The sequence below is a fragment of the Nomascus leucogenys genome, chromosome 10 (assembly GCF_006542625.1).
Source record: "Nomascus leucogenys isolate Asia chromosome 10, Asia_NLE_v1, whole genome shotgun sequence".
NCBI classification, from domain to species: domain Eukaryota; kingdom Metazoa; phylum Chordata; class Mammalia; order Primates; family Hylobatidae; genus Nomascus; species Nomascus leucogenys.
In genome coordinates this window covers 93,618,208-93,633,016 of record NC_044390.1, presented here as the reverse complement: position 1 = coordinate 93,633,016, position 14,809 = coordinate 93,618,208, and the positions used below count along the sequence as shown (strand labels likewise).

The following is a 14,809-nucleotide window of genomic DNA, read 5'->3' as shown; positions in this document are numbered from 1 at the left end:
AGTATATTCATTAAACCTCTCTTATGCTAGAAAATCTTTTTAACAAAGAGGTCTTAGGTCAGGAAATTTGGTAGGCAGCCAAATATAAGTAGGATTTAATATTATTTGGGGGGATTTAATAATTTGGAGGGAGGTTTGCTTTTTAAGTGATTCTGATTTTCCATTTCTGGTAGCAGTAGAAAATTTCCTTTTAAATATATTTATTTATATGCAGTCAAAAGCATATATTCTCAAGACTGCTTTTTGCATTGAATATTATATTTATGATATACTGCAATTATTATGTATAGTTGGATATCTTTAAATCTCATTATTATGTATTTTTCCATTATGTAAATATATTACATTGTATTTACTCTATTGTTCATGCTGCTTTTTTTTCCTTACATGTAGAGCTACTGTGGGCATGCTAGATCGTAAATTGCATGTACTTCTAGGTTGTATGTGTACCTTGGAGTGGAGTTGCTGGGTCACAGGATATGCATATGTGCAAGCATTGATAGATATTTCCAAAGAGTTTACTAAAGTGATGTACCAACTACAGGTAAGCGTACAGCAGTATAAGGAAACTTTGGTTGCCAGCATTTTGCATATTTGTCTTTTTCATGTTAGTCATTGTGGTGAGTATATAGAGATATTGTATTGAATTTCCTTGTGAAGGTTGAGAACGTATCATGTGATTAGTAGTTATTTGGACAGCCTCTTTGATGAGGAACCCCTTCATAGCATTTCCTCATTCTTCTATTTGATTGTAAGTAAAGAATCAGTGTAGCTGTTACTCTTGGAGGGGAATTGGTGACTGGGAGGGGGTGCATGGTAGTATTCTGTTTCTTGTTCTGGGTATGTGGAATTTGTAAAATGTAAGCTATGCAACTTGTCTGTGTTCTTCTACTTCAAAAACATCTAAAAATTGAAATGGAAATTATTTTTAAGAAAAAAGATTGAGTTCACTTAAGGAATAAAACATTAACAACAGGATAGGAAGTTCACAGTTATGAATAAACTCTTGAGTGGCATGATAAAAAAATATGGTGGGATTACCTAAATCACTGGAGTCTGGGGACCACTGTCTGGGGAGGTGGTGATGACATACAGCCCTCAGGAGCTCTCGAGCTCATGCTCAGTCAAGTGATGGTACTAAGTCCCACATGTGTTTGTGGACCATCCTATGCTGCAACATGATGGTATCTGGAGATGGGACCTTTGGGAGGCAATTAGGTTTGGATGAGGTCAAGAGGTTTGGGCCATGATGAGGAGATTAGTGCCCTTATAAGAAGCAACAGCAGAAAGCTTGCTCTCTATCTCTCTTCACTATCTGTGAATACAGTGACAAGGTGGCCATCCACAAGCCAGGAGAAGAGCCCTTATCAGAAATAGAATCGGCTAGCACCTTTATCTTGGACTTCCCAGCTCCAGAACAATGAGAAATACATTCGTTTGTTTTTTATGCCACCCAGTCTATGGCACATTGTGATATCATCCGAAGCTCACTAATGCACCGGGTATACTTAATACAGTCATGTCAGGCAAACAGACTCACAGAAGGTAGGTAAATGGGGGGAATTTTATTTGGGGAACTGGTTACAGAGAGCTGAAATTCAGGCAACATGATACAACATAGACGTTAATAACCACTGAAAGCCCTAGCACCATAGGGACAATAGGAAAAGATGGTTCTGGCTGAGCCCAGGAGCTGAAGACAATGGGAAGGGCTCAGATCCCTGGAGAAGGGAGCATCCCCAGAACTAGAATCCAACCGGAAAGTGTCTAGGTAGGGCTAGGCCCATAGAAGGAAGAATTGTCTGATGGGAGATGGAAACAGAGAAGACAGAGCCAGTGCCAGCAGCACTGTCTAAAGTAGAGAATGGGCTCAGCAATCCCCTGAATTCCCTCATCCTTCTCCCCACAAGTCACCCACCTTTGGCCAAACCTTCCCATATATCAGTGAGCAGAAGGGGCTGAGAAATTTAGCCTACAGGAGTCAAGACCTGTGGCACAGAAAAATCAGTAGAAAGGCAAGTAGTAAATCTGAAAAGAGTACAGTCATAACAACCAAGTGTGTTTCGTCCCTATGCCATTTTTATAGAGATAAAAGTCAAGATTTGGAGTGCCCTCACATTCCTTCATCAACTCACTTATGCCCCAAATACCACAGAATGAGTATCACATATATACTCTGCTACATGAAAAGGAATTTATGGTCTCCATCCTTCACTTTCCTAACTACATTAAACACTTCTTGGGTTTCTCAGATGATTGGCTTCAGTGCAGAACAGATATGAGCAGAGAGCTGACTCTGGGACATCTCGGCTGAATTACATCCTCTCTGGTGGGAAGGCAGAGCTGGGATCCAGGGAACATATGAAGACCTCACATGAGCATCTCCTAAACCCTCATCAGCTGTGTCCATGTTCTCAGGTGAACCTCAGTGTTGACATCACTCCTTGGGCTTACGCAATCATCAACTTGTACCAGATGAATGCTCTTCTTCTATTGTGGACTTGATCTTAAGGACTGAAAAATACCAGATGCCTAATATTAAAAACAGCCTAATATTCTCCCATTTCTCTTCCTATATGGAGAAGTCATAAGTTCTCTGGCTTTAAGGTTTTACAGAACTTTCAGTTTCACAGCTTCCATATGTAATAATCTGGTATATGGTTGCAAAAGAAAATATTAGCCTAAAATGAGGCCAGAAAGACAGAAGAAAGGGAGCTAGAGTCTTACCTTCATTTTTTTTACATTGTAAGACTATGAGAACATCTATTATATTCCCCAGGAAAATATGCATAATTTCACTTTTCTATATTCTTGACTAGACTTGATTTTTTTTTAGCAGCAGCCCTTGAATAAACAGCAAACCTTACTGACTGAAAAACTCAAACTCCAACTGCTCACAGGCACAGTAGAGAGAATGAGAATGAGAACACACACAGGGTGTGTGGTTGGGGTTCATGTGAATTCTTACCTGTTTTTCTTTAATTTACATATTCCAATTTCCACTCTTTGTGACTTCTAGAAACAGAATGTTATCTGAGCCAATTATCTATGTGCATTTTCACTTCATCTCTCTCCTGAGCCCAATTCTGATTTAATTTCCACCCATGGTGATATGCAGCCATGTCCGTAGGCCAGTTGGGTCCATCACATTTGAATGAATGTGATTAGACAGATGTGAGATGGCTCAATCCCAGATGCTTCCTCTAAGCGCTATTGTGGATGTGGAGAGAAACATTATCGGTTGTACTTTTAATATTCAGCAAATTGTCTCAAAATGGCCCCTAGGTACACATATGGTTCAGTAGCTGGCTGGCATTCCAATCTCACAGTAAATGAAATTCTAACTTTAGTAATAAATTAACTTGGGAACTTTGGACATATCTCACAAAATCTGTGAGATCGCTAACCACGTCATTTTACCAATATCCACACAGAAGTCTAGAACAATTACAATGTTCAAATCTAGAAATTTGGGACATCTGGTTTACCAGTTGCTCCGCCTCTAGCTCAGCATTCGAAGATGCTCCTGTTTACAATTAACGGACATGATTATTTCACGCAAATGGAAGGTCTTGCTGTTGGAGTTAAACAAATTTGACTCAATCAATAGAGTTATTGTTCTGGGACCAAAATGTCTCTGACTCATAACCTTGCTTTTGCTCTTCATATCAAATGAGTGTGATATTAATTTCTAGCCCTGCAGTGGTAGAATACTCCCAGCAATATAAGAAGATGGAAGAAATAAGAACCTCGCTCAAGCACTCCCTTGACACACCTTTTCATTTTACCAGTCACACCACAGCAGCAGAACAAATATTACAGGCTCGCGTAAAGTGCTATAACTAATCCAATAAATGACAAGAGCCTCCCATCCTCAGTAACTCTCATTTAAGATGTGTTTCTTCTCTAATAGGTTTCCCTCCAAATGCTTTGTGTCATGAATTCACTACAGCAAAAACCTTTAAGAATCTGAAATTCATTGGAGCTATCCTGCATTTGCAGCCCAGAAATTACTGGCTCTAGCAGTCTTTGCTCTCTCAGTTTAATCTGAACATAAATACAGGTATTTGCTGCAACAGTCGCTAAAGGAAAACTATAACACTGTCAAAACAAACTTGGAGAAGCTGCCTGAAAACGGTGTTCATTTCCCTTTTCTTTCAGCATTCTTCTTTGTTAGCACAACTCAGAGGAGTGTACCAGTAGAGTTACTACCTTCCTTCTTTCAATGAGGGGGAAAGACAACACCATCTGCCACATTTTTTTTCTAAAAGCAAAACCCAAACAGAAAAGGTATTTGCTCTTAGCAAGTAATCAAAACGCAGCAAATGGACTGTCTCAACATGGTTGCTTTGCGGGGGTCACCTCGTTGGTTGGCGGTGAAAACCGACTTCTGAAATAAAAAGAAAAATTCAAATCTGATAACCAGTCTTCAGATTTTACCACCTTTAACTCATAAGCACTGAAGGAGAGCTAACTACCTTGCACTTTTTGTCACCTTGGTGAGGCATTCCAGGTTCTGGGAAGAAACTGAGGCTACTGAAGCCTGCTTTCTGAGAAAAAGATCAAAGGCCAGAAATGGAGCTAACAGGAAATAAAGACATATGGTGGTTGTTTCTCCCCTCCCTCTCCTCTCTTCCCTCCCTCTCCTCTCTTCCCCTCTCTACCCCTCCCCTCGCCTCCCCTCCCTTCCCCTCCCCTCCCCTCCCCTCTCTTCCCACCCCCTCCCCTCTCTTCCCCTCTTTCCCCTCTCTTTCCTTCCTTCCCCTCTCTTCCCACCTCCTCCCCTCTCTTCCCCTCCCTCCCCTCGCTTTCCCTCCCTCCCCTCTCTTCCCACCCCCTCCCCTCTCTTCCCCTCCCCTCCCTCCCCCCTCCCCTCTCTTCCCCTCCCTCCCTTCTCCTTCCCTCCCCTCCCCATCCCTTCCCTTTCCTTTTCTCTTTTCTTGTCTTTTCAAACTTTACATTTGATTCCACCTCTTTACAAGCTCCCATTAGCTTAAGGTCAGATAGAAGTTTGCATGCAAACATAGTAAAATAGGATTCCGTACGGCAAACAACTATCAAAAGGTCATATTTCTTATTTTCACAGATGTAAAAGCCATCATCAACATTTGCAATGAGAGCAGTGAGACGTAACAGCAGCAACTGCTACAATAAAGCTAATAATCGCAAAGATTGCACCTAGTTTGTACCTTGTTATATCCCAGTGCAAGACAGTGACTGCTATAAAGCAGGTGATTGTTAAGTATTTTTTGTAAGGATGAATGAGTGAAATGTAATTTTGAACATCTCCCCCCCTCTTCCCTTGGTACATATATATAGGTGCTATATTTCCTCTTGACACCTCAGTGCCACCATCTTCTTCTAAGGCTGGGAGGTACATTTCCCTGATCTGTTTGCCTCTGAGCCTACTGGTCAGAGCTTGGTTTAAGGGGAACCCAGGAGTGATTTGGTAGGCAAAAAGAAGCAGAAGACATCGACCCCTGGACACCATTCTGCCCGGGGGGTGGCTTCACCGTCCTCTCCAGGAGCCTCCACGTGTGCTCGTGGTAGCTTAGGGAGCTTCTTCCTGAGGTCCTGCTTCTCTAGTGCTTCTCTAGTGCTGCGTAGTTTTTATTTTATCAAAGTCACTTCCCTAAGAATTCTAACCATAAAATTCTTTCCTGGCTTCTGCTCCCTGGAATTAAATCTTGAGCAGTTTCTAGAAAGATAGTTGGAATTTGTATTGATTAAGGGGAAGAAAAGCACACTGGTGGTATATACCACAGGATAATCATTGGTAATGATCATGAGTAATAGCTAGTGTATTACTCTAAATGTGTTTAGCTGCAAATAGCTGACCAACTACTCAGGAAACATGTCCATGTTCTTTAAGGGTAGGGACATAAGGATTATTGGCATTTATTTATTATGATATCTGGAGGTGGCCAGGCACAGTGGCTCACGCCTGTAATCCCAGCACTTTGGGAGGCTGAAGTGGGTGGATCACCTGAGCTCAGGAGTTCAAGACCAGCCTGGGCAACATGATGAAACCCTGTCTCTACTAAAAATACAAAAATTATCTGGGTATGGTGGCACACACCTGTTGTCCCAGCTACTAAGGTGGGAGGATCACTTGAGCCCAGGAGGCAGAGGTTGCAGTGAGCTGAGATTGTGCCACTGCACTCCAGCCTGGAGGACAGAGTAAGATATTGCCTCAAAAAAAAAAAGAAAATTAGATATCTGGAGGTGAACTCCACATTGGTCCAGAAACTCAAATACGGTACCAGGGCTCCAGGCTCTTTTCGTCCTCTTGTCCTCTAACCTCTGCACAGTGGTTTACCATGAGATGGGTACCTCATGGTAACATGATGGCTGCCACAGCACCAGACATCAGCTCTTTACACTGTGGCTCTAAGTGTGGTGAAAGAAGAGGCTTCGTACATTGCATTTGATTTTATCATGGAAAAAAAAATCTCCCAAGAATTCCCAGTGGGTCTCTCTTTGTCTCTCAGTGGCTAGAACTGGGACCCATGACCCATCCCTAGACCAAGCCTTGTCCCAGGGGAATAAAATGACATTAGTGTTTTCGATCACTCATGACAGCTTCCCTGGGGCTGGGGCTGCCCATCCCCATGTGCATCTGGTAATGTCAGAAACAAAGTGGGGGATGTGTACTTCTGAAGCTTCACATGGCAAGCCAGATGGTTTTCAGTGTGATGTAACTGAAACTTAAATAACACGTAAGAACACGGTAATGAAGTGACTCCTTTCAGATACACAGTGGGCTTTTCTGATGACCTTGAGTAGGAAGGCTCAGGCTGTTGTTACTTCTGTGTCTGTAACATCAATCTGACACTTACTAACCTTTCTTTTTACCAAGAGGAAGCAGGACTCAGCCTCAAAGCAGTAAGCAGACAGAGAATCTAAGCGAAATGTTTTGCCTGTGCTACATTTATTCTATAATTGTCTTCTACTTACAGTAAGTGATCGCGGTTTTCCATTTGTAGTGCAGCTGTCATTTCCTTTTAAAATACATGTATCAGAGTTAAATAGGCATGTTTAAAGATAATTTTAAGTAAATAACATAAATATCATTATATGTTATACTGTGGTAAATACTGCATTATGGCAAATATGACAAAAGTCATGAGCATTGCATAAAATGCTGAAAATTAGTCAATTTTGTCTTTAGGAAAAGTGAGAAAGAAAGCCTGAGAACAACAGGAGCTTCCAGAATTCCCTAGAACCTACATGAGAAACCTGAACACTGTATCTAGGTTAATTTCTCAGGAAAAATAATGCATGGAAATCTAAGCTCTTTGCATGGACTTTCTTCTCTGTGACACCATCCTGTTAGTCTGATGAAAATCCACAAGAAAACCCCCAGTCGTAATAAATGTGCTTGTTAAAAGATATGTATTATTTCATCAATCTTTAAATGCCATGTTGGCACTTCTCATTGGCATTCTAACTGGTGGTTGTTGCCACAATTACTTTTGTTTCTGAAAATAAGCTGAGATATTCAAGGTCATGGTTAACAATGTACTGATTCCTTGACTTTAAATTTGGTACTAAAATGACAGAGGAGTCCACAATCCTCTGTGTGTGTGTGTGTGTGTGTGTCATAGTGACTAAAACTCCATTGAACTAATTTATGCTAGGTAGCAGCAATACCCTCTAAAACTCTCTGTTTGGGCCTAAATAGTTCCCATGTGCTCAGTATTATTAAAAATGTCGATTCTGTTCACTGTATTATAACTGTGTTTGCCACAATATGGATCTTCCCCATGGCTTATGTGCAGTGCGATTTTAGGTGGTCCCAGAAAAAATGTTAGAACACAGAATCACAGAGTGATATGGTGCCTTTTGCCTCCCGCCATGATTCTGAGGCCACTGCAGCCATGTAGAACTGTAAATCCAGTTAAACCTCTTTTTCTTCCCAGACTCAGGTAGTCTTTATCAGCAGCATAAAAATGGACTGAGACATTTTATTTCATTTTTAGTTATTTTTCAATCCTTCCCATTATAAAAAGGAAAACAATTTCATTTAAGGACAGACAGCTTTGCCATTTCTAACATTTGCTGTCTATTTTCAACCCAGAAAGGCCTGGCCTCAAGCCCAAAACCACAGGCAGGATTCAGATTCTAACCCAAAACACGTGCATATATGTGAGTGTCACAGTAGCTTTTTGTGTCACTACAGTTAGCAGAATCCCCACCAATAACAACATTAACAACACATGTTTAATTCCCCACATGAGGGGCAGCCTGCAGCAGGCAGCCCCAGGGTTTTTCAGCAGCTGGAAGATGCCAAGAGTATCTGACTCTGTCTCTGCAATTCTGCTGGACTTTCTCCAAGTGGCTATAAAATGGGCGAGTTCAAACATCAAACTCTGACACATTGGCATCCCAAACATGAAGCAAGGTGGGTAGAGTCACTCCTCCCTCACCCCAGGAAAGGCTTTTTCCTGGAAAGACTGGCTTTATCTGAGCGTTTTTACCCTGCTCTGACCTCAATTTTGTCTAAGGGTTCAGGACTCCAGCTTATGCCCAACCATGGTCCAGTCACGGGCAAAACGGGGTGGGGTCACTGTATTTCAGGCCAACTCTGACCCATGCCCCGGAGTGGTCAGGGCAGCAGTTTAGGCCCATTCCATCAGGACCCCTGGGTTGACAGAGATAAGAGAGACCCTTGGTTGAATACCAAGGGTCTACCCAGGTAGTATCTCCTGTCACCATTAGAATCAAACTGAATCCATTCTAGGGAGCAGAGAAGTGTTTTTGTCTAGAAAATTCCTCAGTAGCACACCATGAATCTGATATTGTCTTTAATATGAAAAGTGCAACAGCCATTCTCCAAGACAAAACATGGCTCGTTCCTGCATCAACATAGGCTGGAACACAAATCTTTTTTTTTTGAGACGGAGTCTTGCTCTGTCGCCCAGGCTGGAGTGCAGTGGCACGATCTCAGCTTACTGCAACCTCCTCCTCCCGGGTTCAAGTGATTCTCCTGCCTCAGCCTCCCAAGTAGCTGGGATTACAGGCATGCACCACCACACCCAGCTAATTTTTTGCATTTTTAGTAGAGATGGGGTTTCACCATATTGGTCAGGCTGGTCTCAAACTCCTGACCTTGTGATCCGTCTGCCTCAGCCTCCCAAATTACAAGTGTGAGCCACCGAGCCCAGCCTGGCACACAAATCTTAACTGTAGGGTAGACATCTTTTTGTTATCCTTTTACTTAACTTAAGATTTCATGTTAACAAGAGAGAATAAGTTCTTTTGGGGGAGTAGACAAGTGCCTGGTAAGTTGGAGTATGACCAAGCATCAATTTATGCTACAGATTCCCTCTTTATGGAGTCTCATGCATCTTTTACAAAGAAAACGCCAAGGAGGGCTCAAAAGTTCAGCAAAATATCTCTTCAATGCTAATCAATTAAGGGAAACAAGACTATGTTTATTAATGCTTGAATTATCAAATTTTGTAAAAAAATATGATTTGTACTGTTGTGTATAGTAGCCATGGTAATTCAAACAAGATTGACCAACATTGAAAAACAATCCTTTTAATAATTAGATAAGAATGAATCTCCATTAGCCGTTTGGGGCCGTATTAATGGGGACCTGCTAGTATGTTTTTTGTGTGTTTATTTTCCTGTAAGAGGTTATGATATTTGTGCTCCTTGCACTTGCTTATGCTGTTACTTCAGACTTGCTTACCAAGTGTTTGGGGAATGAACTTATAACTTGACCCTCTTAATTAGCAGGGATTTAGTATCTGGGGCACCTGACTCTATAGGCTGATGGCATGCTGGGCAACAACAAAACTGGTGATTTTAAGAGAAATGTAGCCAGCTCATAGGCTGCCATTCCTGAGCACTGACTGTGTCTGCACTTGCCCTGAGATCGCCGCTACATTTGCCCATTTGCCATCAGAACCACCACGAGGTGGGCAGCCATGACCTCCCCACAGATGGGGTCTCTCTGTATAGGAGGCATCACACCGGACTCAACCTTGCCATGGTCCCTTATCCTCCATCCTCCCTCTTCCCAGACCCACTGGTTCCCCCTTTTCCACCCTAAAAGACCAGTCAGGTCCCTGAGATCTCCACCCAGCATCGGGCCACGTCCACCAGAGGCTGAAGCCAGTGTTTGCTCCTGTTTCTGGAACCAGGTTTCTTGGCCAGGACTTAGAAGCTGAGGTCACACAGGCCTGGGACTGAGTCCTCCTTTGGTTATGAAGGAGAGTGACTCAACTTCCCATGCCTCAGTCTCCTCGTTTATAAAACGGGGATCACAAAGAACCCCTCTTCACAGCGTCCAGGAATCAGTGCTGCAGGTGAGGCCTTTCACAGAGCACAACAGGCACCCTTGTGGATTGTGTGGGCATCACCATTTTACTCCATGGCCCCAGAGCCTGGAGCTCTGCAGGAGGCTCCCCATGAGCTGCAGGGAACAGCATTTCTGGTTGGGCTTCAGCCATGGGCCTGCTCCAGGTGCCCCTCTTCCAAATGGCAGCTGTCTCTTGAGTCTGTTGGTTTACCCAACCCAGGAGAGAGGTGGGAGTGGCATATGTTTCAGGAAGATGGAGTCCTGGGGAGCAGGTGTGAGGCGTAGGGCGATGGCAGTGCACCTGGAGCCCAGGCCATGACACAGGTGTAAGGGGTAGGGGGATGGTAGTGCACCTGGATCTGAGGCCATGACAGATGTCCCCTCAGGTGCTGCCTCCAGGACACAGACCCAGTATCTCCTGTCTTCTATTTTTCACAGGAGGCCAAAATTTGGAATTTTCATTTGCATATATGAGAGCTTCTAATTTTGTTAAACCATGACTTTGTAAAGTTGTTTCTGGCCCGGGCTCAGTGGCTTATGCCTGTAATCCCAGCACTCGGCAGGCCGAGGCAGATGGATCACATAAGGTCAGGAGTTCAATACCAACCTGGCCAACATGGTGAAACCTCGTCTCTACTAAAAATACAAAAAATTAGCTAGGCGTGGTGGTGGGCGCCTGTAGTCCTAGCTACTCAGGAGGCTGAGGCAGTATAATTGCTTGATCCCAGGAGGTGGAGGTTGCAGTGAGCCGAGGTCACACCACTGCACGGCAGCCTAGGTGACAGAGCTAGACTCCGTCTCAAAAAAACAGAAAAAAGTTGTTTCTGAACAGTTTGAACACAGCAGGTCAGCATGCTGCATTCAGGCCTCTGTTCTCCTCCACACTGCAGTTCTGCACAACCTTGTCCTTTTGACTGACAGCTCCAGCCCAGCCCTGCCAGGAACCCTCCCCACCCCACCTCATTGCTTTACTGATCCCAAATCCCTTCCCCAGCTTCATCAGACCTGAAGATCCTTCCAGAAGGAATGGAATCTAATAAATGAATTAATACCAGAGATGATGACAGATGAAGCTTAATCATTGACCCCTCTCTGGAGAAACAAAAATTAAAAACCTTTTTCTGGAGCCACCTCTTGAATGTCCGTCCATACGTCCCCTTCTCTTTCCTCCTGATTGACCAAGCTCCCATCCCAAATAGATATTGAATAAAGATTCACTTTCCCAGGCCCTTTGGAGATGACAGGTGACCCAATATTGCATAGGCAGACCTAAGAAAGACAATAATTGAGGCTTATGTAAAGCTTTTTCTTGCCAAAAAATAAAAATAAAAAAGTAAAACTTGCCAGTTTTCTGCCTCTGAAAGGAAGTAAGCGGGTGATGATATGCTGTGAGATGCTCCAGCAGCCGTCTGTGACCATGAGGAGACTAGACCAAGGATCAACCAACATGCAGTGGGTACAGTAGAAAGATAGAAAGAACCGGGTGCTTGGAGACCTGGGAGATGGCTGAACAAAACCTGAACTTTCCCAGCTTTAGCTTCTTGTCATGTGAATTAATCTTTCTTGTTTAAAATCTTCTAGTTGAATATTCTATTATAATGAGGTAATGTCAAATGATTCACAAAGGACCTGAGATACTAAAATGTGAAACGTGGGCTGGGTGTGCAGTGACCCAAGCCTGTAATCGCAGCACTTTGGGAGGCCAAGTTGGAAGGATTGCTTGAGCCCAGGAGTTCAAGAGTGGCCTAGGTAACATGGCAAAACATTATCTCCACGAAAAATAAAATACAATACAATAAAGTAAAATAAAATAAAATAAAATAAAATAATAAAATAAAATGCAAAATGTAGAGCACCACCTATGTAAATTAAATATGAAATTGACCTCAGTATGGCAGCACTGACTTTTCCGGTGTAATTTCCCAATGGCGTCTGCTACCTGTGTGAGTCTCTGTGAGTGCTGGTGTGTGTTGTCATGACACAACCTCACAAAAGTGAACAGGCACTCTTACGCTTTTATTCACTGTTCAGGCTCCTGCCTGGAATTCATGAAGTGGATGGTTTCAATGAAAAAAGACTGCCAGATGCAGAGAGAACCACAGCTTTGTGAAAACGAAGGAGTGCAAGAATCTGGCTGACTTCCTTCCATCCTGTGTGGCCGGTGTAATCACTCTACACCATCTGTCGGAAGTTCATGTGGAAAATAGTCACAACAAGCTTTCTTTTGTCAACCTCATAAACGGTCCTATTAAAAAAAATTCCGAGCTTCCTTAGGCAACTGTAAGCAAATAAATAATTGTTTTTCACTTCAAAACTATCCATCTTTTCTCAAACCCCCAGCTACCATCAAGCCCCCTAGACATTTTCCATGTCATAACCCTCCACCCGCAGCTGGGTCTCCTACTGCACCCACTGGAATTCCATTTGTCTTGGTTTTACTGCCTGATAAAAGTAGAGATTGCATTAAACAAAGACTCCATGACAGACTGAGAGCATACAATTTAGAGATTAAATGGGACAGATTTTAGATGCCCAAGGTGTTTACGGCAATGAGCAGTGTCAAAATAATAAGAAAATGATGCATGGCCTACCACAAACCATTTCTCATCTGAACAGCTGATCATCACCCCCACAATGTTCCAGATATGTGTGTTTTCTTCAATAATGGAGAGTTAAAAATAACCCTCTCAGTTCCTCCAAATGATGTATGGCAGGGCCACTGCCACCAGGCATTCTGCAGAGGGGAGCCTCCTCAGCTACTATAGAAAGGCTTGAGAATAAAATAAATATAACCATGTGCTCATTATTCAAATGAAATTTTAATTAATTCAGAACTTGTTCCCAAAGCTTTCCAAGACAACTCATGCTAATGAGCTCTCTGCGCTCTTCTTCCTCCAGTTGATGATGTCATGCTAAATGGGCTGCATCTACCAATGTTGATGAGACGAAAATCCATTCGTTCTGGACTGAGGTTTGACTATAGTTTTAGGACCTGCTGAAACACCTCAATTCCCCTTCTTCAAAATCCAGGGTCTCTTCTCTCTCTTTCCTTGTTGGGCTGAGATTGATGGCTTTTGTAAAAGCTTTTGGAGCTTCACAGGAAGAATCTCAACTCAATGCATTGGCTTTGGGGCATTAACCAATTTCCATACTTAAAACAACTACCTGCCAGCCCTTCCTCCAGCCAGCATTTTGTGCGTGGGTGACACCAGCAGTGAGACAGAATTATCTGCTGTTCTTAACCACACAGCCTGGCCACTTCACTGTCTATGTGTCAAGGGCAGCAAGGGGTCATCACCTTGGGGTGAATACAGATCTGCCAGGCTCATCAAATTACACACATTTGGTCTCTCCACTCAGAAAATAAATGCTAACTCCTACCTTATCTTCCCCAAGAGCCTTGAAAAAGTCAAATGAGATGAGCTGTGTACTCTGTGCACTAAATAATGTGTATGCACAGACATAGAATATGGAATAATTGTCACTGGAGACTCGAAGGGAGGGAGGATGGGAGGGAGATGAGGGATGAGAAATTACTTAATGGGGACAACGTACGTTATTTAGGTGATGATTACCCTAACATCCCAGACATCACCACTATGCAATATATCCATGTGACAACACTGCATTTGTACTCCTTAATGTATACAAATTAAGAAAAAATGCTAAGTAGCTGTCACATTTGAATGAACACCTCTAACTTCCATCATGTTGGGTTCCCATGGACCCTGGAATTGTGAGACCACACAGGGAGAGGAGGAGTCAATTCCAGCTGTGCTGCCCGTCACCGGAATGGGAGCACCCAAGGGCAGGATAGACCAGGGGAGGGAACATGGATAATGATTTCGACATCCTGGTGCTGTTGCTAGGCATTACCTTTTCACATTTCCTCCCAACACCACAAGGATCTGATATACTGAGCATAAAACCCACAGCATGGGACAAAATACAACTTTTCCTTCAAATTATCCAATTCTAGACATGTGAGCAGGCATGGACACCTGCATGTGATTGAGGAAGCCCCTGATGGACAGTCATTGTTCCCTGTGTGAGCTCTGGGGATGTGGGCCTGCACCCATCTGGACAATCCAGGACGAGGCGCTACACTAAGAGTCAGCGGCCCTTTGTCTGTAAAGGGCCTGATAGAAAATACAATAGGCTTCATGGTCTGTGCAGTTTCTGGCACAATTGCCCAACTTGGCTGTTGCAGAGTGAATGGACATGGCCGTGTTTCATTAAAACTTGATTTACACAAATAGGTAGCAGAGGAAGGAAACCAATTCAAGAGATGTTTAAGAGACAAAATAACAGTTGCAAATCAAAGACATATGACCACGTGAATAAGGTCCTTAACTAGCTAATGCCCACACAAGAAAAAAATTAGATATTATCTCTATTACAGTCCATTTCACACATCTTTCATAAAAACAAAGCAAGGGAATATTTCCCAACTATGGATGCCAGATCATTAGTGGGTCATTAAATTGATTTATTGTT

At 43.0% G+C, this 14,809-nt stretch overlaps 1 long non-coding RNA gene across 1 annotated transcript; it reads right to left on the bottom strand.

The window, feature by feature from the left end:
* Nucleotides 1-1,545: 1,545 nt before the first annotated feature.
* LOC115837091 lies at nt 1,546-3,307 on the bottom strand. Its single transcript, XR_004032130.1, has 2 exons — nt 2,969-3,307; nt 1,546-2,514 (listed from the first exon to the last, which is right to left on the bottom strand). It is a non-coding gene; the product is annotated as an uncharacterized LOC115837091 (long non-coding RNA).
* Between the last annotated feature and the right edge of the window lie 11,502 nt (nt 3,308-14,809).